The sequence below is a fragment of the Macaca fascicularis genome, chromosome 17 (assembly GCF_037993035.2).
Source record: "Macaca fascicularis isolate 582-1 chromosome 17, T2T-MFA8v1.1".
Taxonomy (NCBI): domain Eukaryota; kingdom Metazoa; phylum Chordata; class Mammalia; order Primates; family Cercopithecidae; genus Macaca; species Macaca fascicularis.
The window spans coordinates 26,892,236-26,908,444 of NC_088391.1; positions in this window are offsets into that span (position 1 = coordinate 26,892,236).

The window sequence follows — 16,209 nt, forward strand, 5'->3', positions numbered from 1 at the left end:
TAGAATTGGGTTGTTTGTAACATGAAGGATAAATGATCGCAGGGATGGCTATCCTGTTTTCCATGATGTGATTATTACACACTGCATGCCTATATCAAAATATCTCACGTACCCCATAAATATACATAGCTACTATGTACCCAAAAAATTAAAAATTAAAAAAAGCCTGAAAAAAAGAAACATATACATCTGTTTACCAGGCTTATTCTAAGTTCTTCAGTGGCTATGATAACGTCTTCCATTTTAATAAAAAATCATAAAAAATATTCCTAAAATTATTACAGTAGTGCCTATGAGGAAATTCCAGGAGCTTATTATAATGCCTCAACCCCAATAAAAAGAGAATAGAGGGCTTCCATAGGTTACCACCCACCTGGATATCTGGAACTAAGGCTCAGCAATTATAATACCCCGGCAATACTAAACACACCTCGTTAGCGAAAAGGAGAAAGAGTGACCTTAAAGTTAGAAATGCCTGAGGGAAGCAGCAAGCCAGCCGGAACAATTACCTAGCAATATCTTGCTAATTAGTACAAGCCCATGGTTCAAAAATGTTCCCAGAACTTACATAAGAGCCATCATTAAAGACTAAATATTATTGGCCTGGATAGAAGAAAAACTCTTTAAAGTATAAAGTCTTAATTTCCAAAATAATTTCGTTTTATTTTTAATTAGACAAAAACATTCAGCCATATGAAACACTCAGTTCTTACACTCCATGGTAATAAGGAATGACAAGCCCTTTTCCTTCTAACTTAGCCTTCTGCCTTTTGAAGTTGAAGCTTGTATTACTACTATCATAATTTAAATTAAGGTGCTTCTCTAGCAGCTTCTAGCAGCCTGTCTTGCACATCTCTCTTGCCTATCCAAACTCATAGAAATTGTGCTCTCAAAAGTCCAGTGTCTTGACTGGATGTAGTGGCTCATGCCTTTAATCCCAGCACTTTGGGAGGCTGAACTGGGCAGATTACTTGAGGTTAGGAGTTTGAGACTAGCCTGGCCAACCTGGTGAAACCCTATCTCTACAAAAATACAAAAAATAGCTGGGCGTGGTGGCATGCACCTGTAATCCCAGCTACTCGGGAGGCCAAGGCAGGAGAATCGCTTGAACCCAGGAGGCAGGGGTTACAGTGAGCTGAGACTACGCCACTGCACGCCAGCCTGGGTGACAGAGTGAGACTCTGACTCAAAAGAAAAAAAAAATGTCCAATGTCTCTTTTGGAACAAAGCATTTTTCAGCACAACATTACTATATCTCTGTATGTTACAACAGAGATTTAAACTATTTGACATCCCCCAATTTTTCTAACCATCTCTCGAATCTCCTTCCCATGAGGTCAGGTTTGTGAGGTCCCTTGGAACAGGCTGCTTAGGACCATCGAAATAGAGTTTGGCCCTGCTGCAGAGGGACTCCTGATCAACAATCAAAGGTTGTTTCTCTGTCTTATTTTCTTAAAGGAAAGTTGCCTTATTTTCATGCTAACCTGGACATATCATCAGGTTATTTCTCACTGGTATTCCTAAAATAGAGGACAAGGTAGAAGGTGGGAGGTGTGGTGTGGCTGTTCTGGGGCCCTCACAGGAGAAGGCTCCTTTACAAATACAAGCATTTGTAGAGTAATAGCTCAATGTGCCAGATAATAGGCCACTGCCTCTCAGTGCCAAACCCACCCTCTGTACTCTCCCCTGTGATTCCTCTGCCAGCTTCTCCTTGTCAGGTGCTGCCGAGAGGGGAACTAAACGGAGATTGCAAGGTTAGAGGAGGTAGAAGGGATTTGCTCCTTCCTGCTTGCTTCCTGTGTCACCCTGCTTTCCTTCTCTACACCAGCAGGTGCAGCTCCGTCCCAGAGCACCAACGGAACCAGTGCGTTTTCCCGGTACTTGTGCATCTAGCCCCATGGTACCCCATCAGAGATACCAGCACCAGCCGGCCAATGTCCCTGCCTTAGAAGTCAGGACACCTCCTCTCAGCTCAGAGAAACAAGTACCTGCAAAGCAATGGCTCCTTCTCAGAATTCTCACTTGCATCTCCATGAGATCTGTTTCATGTTTCTAAGGTTTTCCAATTCCCACCTTTTCTCCTTGTTCTCCCAGCCCTAACAGTGGCAGCTGCCTCCTGCATTTGCTCCCTCCACAACAGCTTCAGTCATTTTGCCTTTCATTTCTTAGTTAGCCATTCTTTACATTAAATTCTCTCTTATAAAATAAAACAAGTGGTGGTCTCTGTCTCCTGACTGTGTCCTGACTGCTACGTTCATAATGTAATTGTCCAAAAGAACAAAGAGGTATGTATAATGGAGGCTGTTGCTCAAAGTGTGGAAATTAGGTAAAGTCACAGGAAAATATTAGGATGCCCTTACCAATACTTGGAGTCATTTAAGGTTGTACAACAGAATTATCAGTCGTGAAATGCGGAACTATTATAAGCCGAATGCTTTGAATATGAAAAGGTAAATCTATTACTGCTATGGGTCTTTAAAGATCAAATCAGATGCACAGGGAAATACTGACTACATTCAGAGCGCCCCAGAGATGGATAAAGGGAGGTGAGGGGAAGGTATGCAGAAAATATTGGAGAACAGGCTGTCCTTTAACCAGATACAAACTCTGCTAAGGTGTCACTCTGACTTTAAATTAGGAATCTTCTACCTTGTGATGAAAAGGGAAACCTTTGTGTTCATTCACCCCGGGCATGAGAGATACATGAAAAGTAACCCTGTGTCACCTCGCTGTCTATGACAGACATACTAGCTACATCCTCAATTAATAGCAAAGATTTTCATCAAGTGAAGGCAATACTGTCCCAAACTGGCAGGTATAGATTAAAGGAAAAAATAAGTCCGGAAGTCTGTTTTAGAAGGAAACTGTTAGATGATTTTTTAAATGCCATCTGAGCAGAGAAAAGCGCATTAAAAGTGGGGTGCAGAGGGTCACATATAAAACAAACTGGTTGACCCCAAACCATCTAGTGTATTTCTTGTAGAAATACTAATAAAGGACTTTCTGGTTCTCTCTCTCTCTCTCCTTCTCTCTCTCTCTCTCTGTCTCTCTCTGTCTCTCTCTGTCTCTCTCTGCCTCTCTCTGCCTCTCTCTGTCTCTCTGTCTCTCTCCTGCCCCCTACCATCCCTCCCTGCCTGTCGCACCATGGGTCTGCCTAAGCACAGACACATCCATCTATCTGATTCACAGGGCAGTGGAAGAGATCGTCTACCTTTTCTGTTTCAACCCCAACTACTTTGTTCTTTTTTTGTTTTTATTTCTTATATATGACTATGATTTACATGTATATTTCTTAAATATATTCTGGGGGGTTAAAAAGACATCACTGCCAGAGCTACAAATTAGACTAGCCAAAGCCATCTCCCCTTTACCCATTATATAAACAAAGGAACAAGAAACATGGACACAGAGTCACTGACGTGAATCCAGAAGTCAAATTAAAAAAAAAGGGGGGGGGAACTTTGATACGAGTTGGAAATAACAGAATATTAAATCAACCATAAGAGCATGGATTACAAAATTATAAGTATATACACAGTAAGTTCTAGAGAAGAACTACTATAATTTAAATTTTATTATACAAATACTTATTTCAAAATTGCTGGGCTGAAACTAAATTAGCTCTTCAATATGGTTAAGTGGTTGTTTTTAGTTTGGGGTGAAATTTTGTTACAAGGCTAAGTATGAAATCTGTTTCCATAAATTTGCTTTAATTGCCTGCATCTCCTAACCAAGAAGGAATATAAAGAATTGGGGCTATAAATTGATAGTTTACCACCACCAAGACTTTAAGAAAATGTTACCAAATATTACAAGTTTAGTAAAAGTCTTACATATTGGAAATGTGAGGTGTCCTCAGAAAACTCAGTTCTTCATTTGGGCTAAAATCCAGGATCAGACCACTAGCCCTCCACCACCCACAACACATAAAGGACATAAAATCAAGGAAAAGGCAGCAAGACTCTACCCTGTGCTCATTCTCAGAAGGAGGAAACATGTATTGAAATTAAAAGCATGGGCCAGGCATGGTGACTCATGCCTGTAATCCCAGCACTTTGGGGGGCCAAGGTGGGTGGATCACGAGGTCAAGAGATGGAGACCATCCTAGCCAATATGATGAAACCCCATCTCTACTGAAAAGAAAAAAGAAATTAAGAGCATAGTCTTTGAGGCAGGCAAACTGAGTGTGAGTTTGAACTCAGACTACGTAGTTCACCTGTCTCACCCCAATTTATTCGTCTGCAAATGGGACCACCAGCAAAACTACTCTCAAGGGTACCAGAGATGCCCACGTTGTCAAACTGAATGAGCCCTTCTCCACCTGGATAGTGGAAATACCTCCTGAGATGCTTAATTCTATGTGTCAACTTGGCTAGGCTGTGATGTCAAGCTATCTGGTCAAACACCAGTCTAGAAGTGGCTGTCAAGATGTTTTTCAAATGGGATTACCATTTAAGTCAGACCTAGACCTCTTGACTTCATTTGGCATAGCAGAGACTGTCCCCCTTTTGAAACAATTTTCCCTATGCTTTCTACAAAGGAAGCCTTCTCACCCCACATCTGCTCTGGTTCACAGTGGAATGAGCCAGTCCTTCCCGACATCCTTTGGGCCATGTTTAGTAGGAGTTGAGGGCACTGTTGTATAAGATCACTGATGGAGAATACCATGTCCCCTGCTCATTCTGTCATGGCATTTCCCAGGTAAAACACCAGCTCCTCAACATCTGAGCTAAGCTCCCCCACCTTCCCCACCTTCTCTGTACCTAAGGATGCTCACACTGTTTCTTTCTTTCTCTTCCTTCTTCCCTCCCTCTCTCTCCACTCTCCCTGGTAGTATCTCTCTCCCCCACCCACTGAAGTTGCCTGGATGGATGAGGTAGGGCTGTGCTCTTTGCTTACCCCAGAAATCCAGGGGATGGTCTTGATTGCTCCTGCTTCTTATCCCCTTTTGCAATCAGCACCAAGTGTGCTCATTCTATTTTCAAACTAAAGCTTGACTCCGGCCACTTATTTCAATCCCCTCAGTCATCACCCTAATCCACCATCTTCTCCCACTTTGATGGTGGAAATACCCCCTGCGATGGTTAATTCTGTGTGGCAACTTGGCTAGGCTGTGATGTCAAGCTGTCTTGTCAAACACCAGTCCAGAAGTGGCTGTGAAGGTGTTTTTTGGATGTGATCAACATTTAAATCAGTAGATTTTCAGGAAAGCAGATTATCCTCCACAGCTGGGCTTCATGCAATTATTTGAAAGTCTGAAGAGAAAAGACCTAGGTCCCCTGAAGAGGAAGGAATTCTGCCTCCAGATTGCCACTGGACTCAAGACTGCATCATCAACCCCTGCTGGAATTTCCAGCCCACTTGCCCTGTAGACTTGCCAGCCCCCACAATTATGTGAGCCATCTCTTTAACATTCTCTCTCTCTCTCTCTCTCTCTCTCTCTCTCTCTATGCCCCCAACCCCCAGTCATGCTCTCTGGAGAACCCTAACATAGCCCCCCACAGTGGTTTCCCTACCACCACTCTCCTGTCTGGTCTCCACAAGGTAGCCAGAGTGTTTGTTTTTAAAGCATAAATTATATCACGTCATTTTCCAGTGTAAAACATGTCTGTCACTTTCCACCACATTTAGAATAAAATCCAAATCCTTAAAATGCTCTTCAAATCTTGACATGATCTGATCTCTGTCCCCACTCCAGAGTCTACTCTCCATCCTGTGGCTACTTGGTGCACCCCAGTAGACTTCTTCTCTGTTTCTCCAGTGTGCCAAGCTGCTTCTCCCCTCAGAAGCTCTTCCCTTGGCCTGGGGCACACTTCCTAACCCTCTCACGGGGCCTCCTCCTAATCATCCCTGTCATTTCCTCAATGAGGCTCTCTCCCTGACCCCCAGTAATAATACTAGCTAAAGGTTAACACTGTGCTGGAGTCTGTTGTAATCATTTTGCATATGTTAATTCATTTAGTCCTCACAAAAACTCTATAAAGTCGGTGTTATTATCACCATTTTACAGATGAGGAAAGGGAGACACAGGAAGCTTAAGTAATGCACCTAAGATGACACAGCTAAGAAGTGGCAGAGCTGGAATTTGATGCAAGTCTCCTGGATCCAGAGTCTGTGAATGTAACCACTGAGTTAATCTGCCCCTAGGAGGCAAAATTGAATGGCTGCCTCTCATTCACAGTATTTATTAAAATTCACATTTTACGTATAAATATACACACAAATACACACACATGCACATACATATACACATATAACATGAACACACACATATACATGTTTGTATGGTTATTTGCTAGCTCCCACCACTATCCTAGCAAGCACCATTAGGACAAGGACACTACCTTGTTTTACTCACCTGTGTATCTAGTTCAGTGATTGGTACATTAATAGTATTCAATACTTATTAATATTTATAGTCATATGCCCTTGTCCTTCTTTTCTTTAGTTCCTCATTTTAAAGGTTGCAAATTCTCAAAACTCAACTTCATTGCCCCAAAATCAGATAGGAATAAAAATGGCAGTCTGTAATAAAGAGGAAAAGAGAGAAGAATCAAGTAGACACGATAAAAAGTGATAAAGGGATATCACTACTGATTCCACAGAAATACAACCTACCATCAGAGAATACTACAAACACCTGTACACAAACAAACTAGAAAATCTATAAGAAATGGATAAATCCCTGGACACGTACACACTCCCAAGACTAAACCAGGAGGAAGTCGAATCCCTGAATAGACCAATAACAAGTTCTGAAATGGAGGCAGTAATCAATAGCCTACCAATTTAAAAAGCCCAGGACCAGATGGCTTCACAGCCTAATTCAACAGAGGTACAAGGAGGAGCTGGTTTCATTCCTTCTGAAACTATTTCAAACAATAGAAAAAGAAGGACACCTCCCTAACTCACTTTATGAGGCCAGCATCATCCTGATACCAAAACCTGGCAAAGACACAACAAAAAAACAAAACTTCAGGCCAATATCCCTGATGAACATCGATGCGGAAATCCTCAATAAAATACTGGCAAACTGAATCCAGCAGCACATCAAAAAGCTTATCCACCATGATCAAGTTGCCTTCATCCCTGCGTTGCAAGGCTGGTTCAACATATACAAATCAATAAACGTAATCCATCACATAAACAGAACCAATGGCAAAAACCACATGATTATTTCAATAGAGGCAGAAAAGGCCTTCGATAAAATTCAACATCCCTTCATGCTAAAAACACTCAACAAACTAGGTATGGATGGAAGATATCTCAAAATAATAAGAGCTATTTATGACAAACCCAAAGCCAATATCATACTGAATGGGCAAGAGCTGGAAGCCTTCCTTTTGAAAACTGGCACAAGCCAGGGATGCCCTCTCTCACCACTCCTATTCAACATAGTGTTGGAAGTTCTGGCCAGGACAATCAGGCAAGAGAAAGAAATAAAGCCTTTGCAGATGACATGATTGTATATTTAGAAAACCCCATCAGCTCAGCCCAGAAAATCTTTAAGCTGATAAGCAACTTCAGCAAAGTCTCAGTATGCAAAATCAATGAGCAAAACTCACAGGCATTCCTATACACCAATAATAGAGAGCTAGATCATGAGTGAACTTCCATTCACAATTGCTACAAAGAGAATAAAATACCTAGAAATACAATTTACAAGGGCCCTGTAGGACCTCTTCAAGGGGAACTACAAACCACTGCTAAAGTAAATAAGAGAGGACACAAACAAATGGGAAAACATTCCATGCTCATGGATAGGAAGAATCAATATCATGAAAATGGTCATACCACCCAAAGTAATTTATAGATCCAATACTATTCTCTTCAAGCTACCATGGACTTTCTTCACAGAATTAGAAAAAAACTACTTTAAATTTCATATGGAACCAAAAAAGAGCCTATATAGCAAAGACAATCCTAAGCAAAAAGAACAAAGCTGGAGACATCACAATACCTGACTTCAAACTATACTACAAGGCTACAGTAACCAAAACAGCAGGGTACTGGTAACAAAACAGATATATAGACCAATGGAACAGAACAGAGGCCTCAGAAATAACATGAAACATCTACAACCATCTGACCTTTGATAAACCTAACAAAAACAAGCAATGGGGAAAGGATTCCCTATTTAATAAATGGTGTTAGGAAAACTGGCTAGCCATATGCAGAAAACCGAAACTGGACCCCTTCCTTACACCTTATACAAAAATTAGCTCAAGATGGATTAAAGACTTAAACATAAGACCTAAAACCATAAAAAACATAGAAGGAAACCTAGGCAATACCATTCATGACATAGGCATGAGCAAAGACTTCATGACTAAAACACCAAAAGTAATTGCAACAAAAGCCAAAATTGACAAATGGGATCTAGTTAAAGAGCTTCTGCACAGCAAAAGAAACTATCATCAGAGTGAACAGGAAACCTACAGAATGGGAGAAAATTTTCACAATCTATGCATCTGACAAAGGGCTAATGTCCAGAATCTACAAGGAACTTAAACAAATTTACAAGAAGAAAACAAACAACACCATCAAAAAGTGGGCAAAAAATATGAACAGACACTTCTCAAAAGAAAACATTCATGCAGCCAACAAACATATGAAAAAAACCTTATCATCACTGGTCATTAGAAAAATGCAAATCAAAACCACAGTGAAATACCATTTCACATCAGTTAGAATAGTGATCATTAAAAAGTCAGGAAACAACAGATGCTAGAGAGGATGTGGAGAAATAGGAACGTTTTTACATTGTTGGTGGGAGTGTAAATTAGTTCAACCATTGTGGACGACAATGTGACGATTCCTCAAGGATCTAGAACCAGAAACGATTTGACCAGCAATCCCATTACTGGGTATATACCCAAATCATTCTACTATAAAGACACATGCACACATATGTTTATTGCAGCACTTCTCAATAGCAAGGACTTGGAACCAACCCAAATGCCCATCAATGATAGACTGGATAAAGAAAACGTGGCACATATACACCATGGAATACTATGTAGCCATAAAAAGAATGAGTTTATGTCCTTTGCAGGGGCATGGATGAAGCTGAAAACCACCATTCTCAGCAAACTAACACAGGAACAGAAAATCAAACACCACATGTTCTCACTCATAAGTGGGAATTGAACAATGAGAACGTTTGGGCACAAGGAGGGGAACATCACACACCAGGGCCTGTCAGGAGGTGGGGGGCAAGGGGAGGGATAGGATTAGAAGAAATACCTAATGTAGATGATGGGTTGATGGGTGCAGCAAACCACCATGGCACATGTATACCTATGTGACAAACCTGCACATCCTGCACATGTATCCCAGAACTTAAAGTATAATTTTAAAAAATGGCAGTCTAGATGAAGAATTGGACTAATGTCCTCAGTGTCTCACCTTGTCTATGTATCATCCGTGTTCATTACATGGACCAGCCCATAGCAGCATAGGCAAACTGCTATCTATGGGGTAAGATCTGAGAATTTCCTAACCTCCAAAATTTCATCCATTATCTACTTGAAATAAAATGATTAGAGTTGCTGTTCCTTCCAATCACTCATTTGCATTCAAATATTCCCTGGAAGGTAACAGCCTGAAGTCACTATTAGTTAGCTCCTAGCTAGGATTACAAGACAGATAGCTCTGTGGGATAACAACACTGAGTGGGTGTTTCCATACCCCATGTTCTGGTACCTGGAGCTGGGTTACCAGAACTAGAGTGGGAGTGAGCTTTAAGTAGGGCAGAGAAGATCCAAAGCTAATTTTGCCTTTGCCACTATGTTCAGGAGCTCCCAACTTGGCCTTGCTACAGCTGCTTTGACAGGTATCATAAATGCCTCCTATGGTTTACAGAAAATCTCTTTTTTTTTTTTTTTTTTTTGTTTAGCTAATGCTGTATCCATGCAACAAGAAAGTCACCAATTTAAAAAGTGAGAAATTTAGTTAATCAAGAAGTTGTTTTGGCTTCAAGACACCAAACTAGTTTGGCTGATTTGTCACTGATTTAATGAAAAGTGCTGGGGTCATGTAGTTGCAATCCAATTAAACATTGTTTCTTTCTGCCTCTCCCCTACTGGGGACAGTGGAAGACAACTTAGTAGTTAGGCTTAAATTGGGAAAATGATGATAAGCATCAAAAAAATTTCAAAAATAGGTTTTTCTTCCAACTTCTCAAATTTATACCTTTTCCTTTTAATTGTGCTAGGCCAACATTTACAGACAAACTCTTATAAACTCACTTTGCATTCGAACTGACTATTTCAGAAAGGACTTATTGAGCTTGCATTTGCTAGGTTGATCACTTTGAAGCAAAAAAAAAAAAAAAAAAAAAAGAAGTTCCAGTTTGTTTTCAGAGTAGCATCAAAGAGTCCTAACTCCAATCCACTAATTCTGAAAACAAAAGTAGTTAAAATTATTTGAGATTTCACTTAGATTAAAAGTTACCTACAGTTATATTGTGCTTACTAACAGATAAAATAGTAAAGGATGATTAACAGGCATAATTATTTGACTGCCATTATAAATCAGAACAAACAAAATGTTCCTATTTCTAGATCTGTGGGAAATATTTCCAGAATAAAGTGCAAAACATGGAGATGACACTCAGATCACCAGTAAAAGGTCTAAGAAATCATCAGAGAAAAAGAATCACAAATGCAACTGATCCTCAGAATCCTGCTGCTCACGTATACCCTTTCTGACTGAACTTGCTAAGTCAACTCTCTTAAACTATTCACTAACACACCCATTACTCTACATAGTGAAAAAGAAAATAATTTTTTGAAATAAGGTTTAAAGGAGGTATATTGTACAACATGGTGACTACAGTCAATGATATATTGTATTCTTTAAAAACACTGACAGTAGATTTTTAAGTGTTCTCACCAAAAAAAAATAACTATGTGAGATAATGCATATATTAATTAGCTTGATTTAGCCATTCCACAATGTAATATATTTCAAAACATCACAATGTACACGACATATACAATTTTATTTGTCAATGTAAAAAATAATACAGACACCCTAAACTCCTTTAAAAAATAAAAATTAAGTTTTTTCCCTCTGGCCATCAGTTGCCTAACCATTCTCCCCCATCCCATCAAACTGTTGGGAATGTGTTTATTGTTTTTATTAGCAAACATTTATTGAGTGTTTACTGTATATCTGGCAAAAATGTTAAGTATTTTGCATGTAGTATTCCAAAGGGAAAGGGTCTTTTATAATCAATATATAATGCATCACATTACATTGTAGTGGCTATGAATTCAGTTTATTGGGAGTAAAAGAGAATAAACAGATAATGGCTCATGAATGTTTTTCCTAAACTCTCTTTAAACTACAATGTATCAATCTTTTTACTACTCCAGATTGAAATTTAAGGGAAAAAAATGTTTAAATATGTTAAACACATAATAATTCTGGGAACTTACATATGAAATTTTCATGTTTCAAAAACTCCCAATACAGTTGTAGGAGGTGAGATTCCACATTAAAATATATCAAGTGACAGAACAGCTTTGAATATTGGAAGCACTTATGTCACAGACTGGCAGTAAGAGTTGGCTGACTGACTGACTGATCCTTCAAGTTCTCATCTCAGAGTTCCAGAAGGTTCCTACGAAGTTTCTTACACTGGGAAACTTTCAAGATTTCAAAACAGGGTTTGTTTTCTCATTATTTTCCCTGACGAACTTTTAACATTCTGTTTCCAAATAGATGAACAAATCATTTCACAAATGGCAAGTGGTGAAGCTGTACTTATTGGAAAGATAAAGATGAAACAAACCTGCCAATACAAAACATCAAATTTCATAAAGGTTCAGATAAAAAAAATGCTATTGATTGGACTTGATGCACATATATGTCAGCAGCCTTAAAGCTCTGTTCCATTAACCATTTAAATGACTGCAACTAAAATTATTTCCAATGAGTCAGAAAACGGGTTGTTCCAAATAAGCAAAAGCCTGTCTTCTTAATAACATACTAAATTTTGTCCTTGTACCCCTGTTTTTATATTGAGGACCCTCTTGATTTTTCTCTTTTATGCAACTTCATTTTTACTGTGCATTTCCATATGTTACCCCATTATCAGTGTCTGTAATTCTGTAGATCACTGTGGTAGATTTCATTTTTATTCCCAACTATTTGCTGATCCTTCCAGTGGGGTGATTTTGCTCTCTGCTCCATTGATGTCAGGCCTGGCCATGTGAGTTGCTTTGGTCCAGAAAATGGGATGGAAATCATGGCACCATTTACAAACTTAAACTTTGAAAGTGACCACATGTGACCTCTATGTCTTTCGCCTCTGCCAAGAACACAGTCATGTCCCAGGTAGGCACCTCTTTGGCCTGAAGCATGGAGGAGAAGCACAACTAACATGAATGAGAAACAAATCCACATTGCTGTAAGCCTCTGAGGTCTGGAATTCACCCAGTATTCCTTAGACTATTGTTGACTAAGGCAATCAACGGCCTTCGCATTTTTTAACTGTATATATCCTAAAATAATTTTGAGAAACTATAGGTCTCCTCTAAATGGTTAAAGTTAACAGCTAAAACTTTCCATTGTATGCCTTAAAATGTTCAAAAGTTGTCATTTGCAGCACATTGTAAAAATCAACCATTTAAATAAAACTATTCCATCATTCTTTCAAACCTGCCAAATTGGGTAAAATGTCTAGTCGTAAGACAAGCTATCATGTGCTTTAAAATGACATAAATAAGTTTTCTTTGATAGTTAGAAAATTTACATCATTCCTTTTTGCTCCAGAACTTATATTTTTCACTTTACTTTCCCCACAAAGTCGAATTCTGGTATTATCAGTCACCTGTTCAAACTCATTCAAAATTAAATCCATTACTCTTTTTTCATTTTTATAGATGTAAGCAATTAAAAAATTCTTCACATAGGTAAGTAAATTAGAATGAAAAAATTTTGCTTCTTACTTAAATGCCCAACATTATATTGCAATCTGTCAAAAATTGTTTTAATGTTTTATTGACTGACAGCTCAGTTAGATTCTCCTTTAATTTTGTCAAAACCTAAGAACTGTAAATAACTGAGTTTTAAAATTATTCATTATCTAGACACTATACTCATTCACTTAATTTCTGAGAATTATTTTTTAAATGGCTTTACTGAGGCTTATCAACAAATACATAATTATACCTGTTACTCCACGTGAAAACATTTTGTGTAATCTAATATGGAGTGAATTTGGAAAATCAAAATATTGTTAATTATAGTACTCCTTACTCAAAATATTTTTGACAACTTTTTTTTTTTTTAAAGACAGAATTTCACTTTTGTTGCCTAAGCTGGAGTGCAATGGCACGATCTCGGCTCACTACAACCTCCACCTCCTGGGTTCAAGCGATTCTCCTACTTTAGCCTCCCAAGTAGCTCGGATTACAGGCACGAGCCACCACACCTGGCTAATTTTTTGTATTTTTAGTAGAAACGGGGTTTCACAATGTTAGGCAGGCTGGTCTCAAACTCCTGACCTCAGGTGATCTGTCCGCCTCGGCTTCCCAAAGTGCTAGGATTACAGGCATGAGCCACTGTGCCCGGCTGATAACATATTTTTATCTGATCATTCAATACATGCATCCAAACCTCATAACTGCAGACTCAGCTCTGTCAATTTATGGAGGTACCCACCATGCAAAGCCAGTTGTCATCACGAAAACCAATCAACCAAATTGGATTTGCTTTCTATTAGAAAAAGTCTGTCCTCATTTTTCAATCTAAGTAACCATTAACACATGTTCTTGTAACAAGTATCTCACTTCTGAATTCTAACGCAGATGCATAGTATTGGAACAGACCTTTCCCATGAGGTTGCTACCTGGACAAAATAAGGCTTCTCTAATCTTCAATATTTTCAAGCATCTTTAGGAGCAACCATGTTTTACTGCTATGTCTCTTCCTTCTGTCGTGAGCACTGTCACACACCAGGTAGGAGCTGCTCTGTGACTGCATCCGGAAGTGAAGAGAGAATGGAGTATATTCTCTTCACTCTCCTCTCATGTGTCTCTCCCCAGGAAGTATTGCACTCACTGACAAGTAGGGGATATAAGAAAATGCCATCGCTTCTGCTACTCTACTTTACAATATATTTGAGTTTGGAGAATTGCCACAGAAGCTGAAATACCATGTCTAATGCCACAGTTTTCACCCCCCCCCCCGAAATATGTAAAAGACAGAGAAAGTTACAAAATCCTTTAATCAGTGAAATCATCATCATAACTGATATTTTTCATTGGATTAGAGGTTTTTATACCTCTGAACTATTCACTGTGGGAAGATTTCAGAGGTGTGAATTTATGCCTTTCTTTTGGAAAGTGAAAACAAAGGCAGAAAAGAAGGATGCACGTGGCTTCCTGAATTGCAGGCTCCTTTCCAAGACAATAAATCACAGAAAAGAGTATGTATGGATGTTGAACATATGTCAACTGATGCCCTTAAAACAATTTGTCCCCACGTAGCTTTTGGAAAGATGTCCTATTCTCCAACAGGTACCAGAACCCCAATGTTGCCATAGATGTCAAAGCAACTGGGAAGATTATATGTAATTCACAATTCTTGAAAAATAAGACATTTTATTCTCTACTATGTGCATGAATTTTCTATTACCATATAACAAACATCAACAGAAGAAAATACACATTTATTACTTCATAGTTTCCATGGGTCTAAGTACACACAATCCCAGCACATCTTCACTGGGTCTTCAGCTCAGGGTCTCACATGGCTGCCTCAAGATGTCAGCTGGTGCTGCAATCTGAGGCTGAGCTCCTCTTCCAAGCTCACTGGTTACTGAAAGGATCCAAGTCTTAGGATTGTAGGACTGAGGCTCTCTCTCCCAGAGGCTGCACATGTTCCCTGCCATATGACCCTCTCCACCATGTGGCAGTTTGTTTCCTCAAAGCCAGCAGGACAACGTCTCTGCTGCTTCTTTTCTCTCTACCTCTAGACCCTCCTCTAAAAGGCTCAACTGATTAGGTCAGGCCTGCCAAAGTAATCTCCCTTTTGGTTAACCTGAAGTGAACTAATTAGAGGGCTTAATTACATCCGTAAAATTCCTTTACCTTTGCAATAGAATGTAACATAATCCAAAAAGTAATATTCCATCATTTTTGCTATGGTCTACTGGTTAGACACAAGCTACAGGCTCCACCCAGTCAAGAAAAAAGAGTTTTACAAGGGGTGAGTCATTGGGCATCATCTTAGAATTCTGCCTACCACACTATTTAAGCCAAAAATAAAATTAAAATTATGAATATAACAAACATGGAGTGTTTTCTTCAAGTTTTAGAATACAAAATGTAAAGTACGGCCCCTAGAGCACTCATTATTTGGTGATTCTTAGAAGGATTACCAGGGAAATTAGCTTACAACATAGATTTTCCTAGCCCCACTCCTAGAGATTCTAATTCAGCTGGCAAGGAGTCGACCAGGAATCAGCATTTTAGGTAAGTTCTCCCTGATGATTCTGATATAAGCTCTGACCACACATTGAAAACCCCTAAATAGTGCTTCCATAATTAAAGAATGACTTACATTTTCCTAAGGCTCTTCAGTTTGGGCCAAAGAATTCCTCCAAATGGGCTTCTTAGCCCTTTGTTTTATATAAGCTATATTTCACAGGCTCCACCTCTCTGCCTAGCACCTAACATATTGAGAAACCTTTATATAGGTTGAGGAAGTACCCCCTTCTGTGTAGAGTCTTTCTTGTAAGAGTAAGCAGATAGCCTTCTCTCTGCTGTAAACCAAATATAAATTTTTAAAATAGCATGGAGTGGATAGAAGCCTGGTTTCTTCTCCAACCGGAGTTTCTACCATTCTTGAGAAAAGAATGGGAAAGGACAAAAGTCTAACTCTAAAGCAGGCCAAGAAACTCCCTTAAGCAGTGACCACCTCATTGGTATGTTCCCTACTAAGACTTTTGCCGGTTTCTGAAGATAGGACCTCCTTGGACACTCTTTGATCAAAATAGGGTGGGAAAGCAGTGGTGGCCCCAATGATGTGCCTCTGTATTTTCCAGATAGACTCTACCTAACTTATGAAACACAGCAAATGTTCAAGGTGGTACGTAACTTGGGCTAGATTGAATTGTAGGACCTTCAAGTGCCTTCTTTTCAGAGGAGAAAAACACTGGGAAAAGTTCCAGAAGTTACTGAGGGACATCAGGAC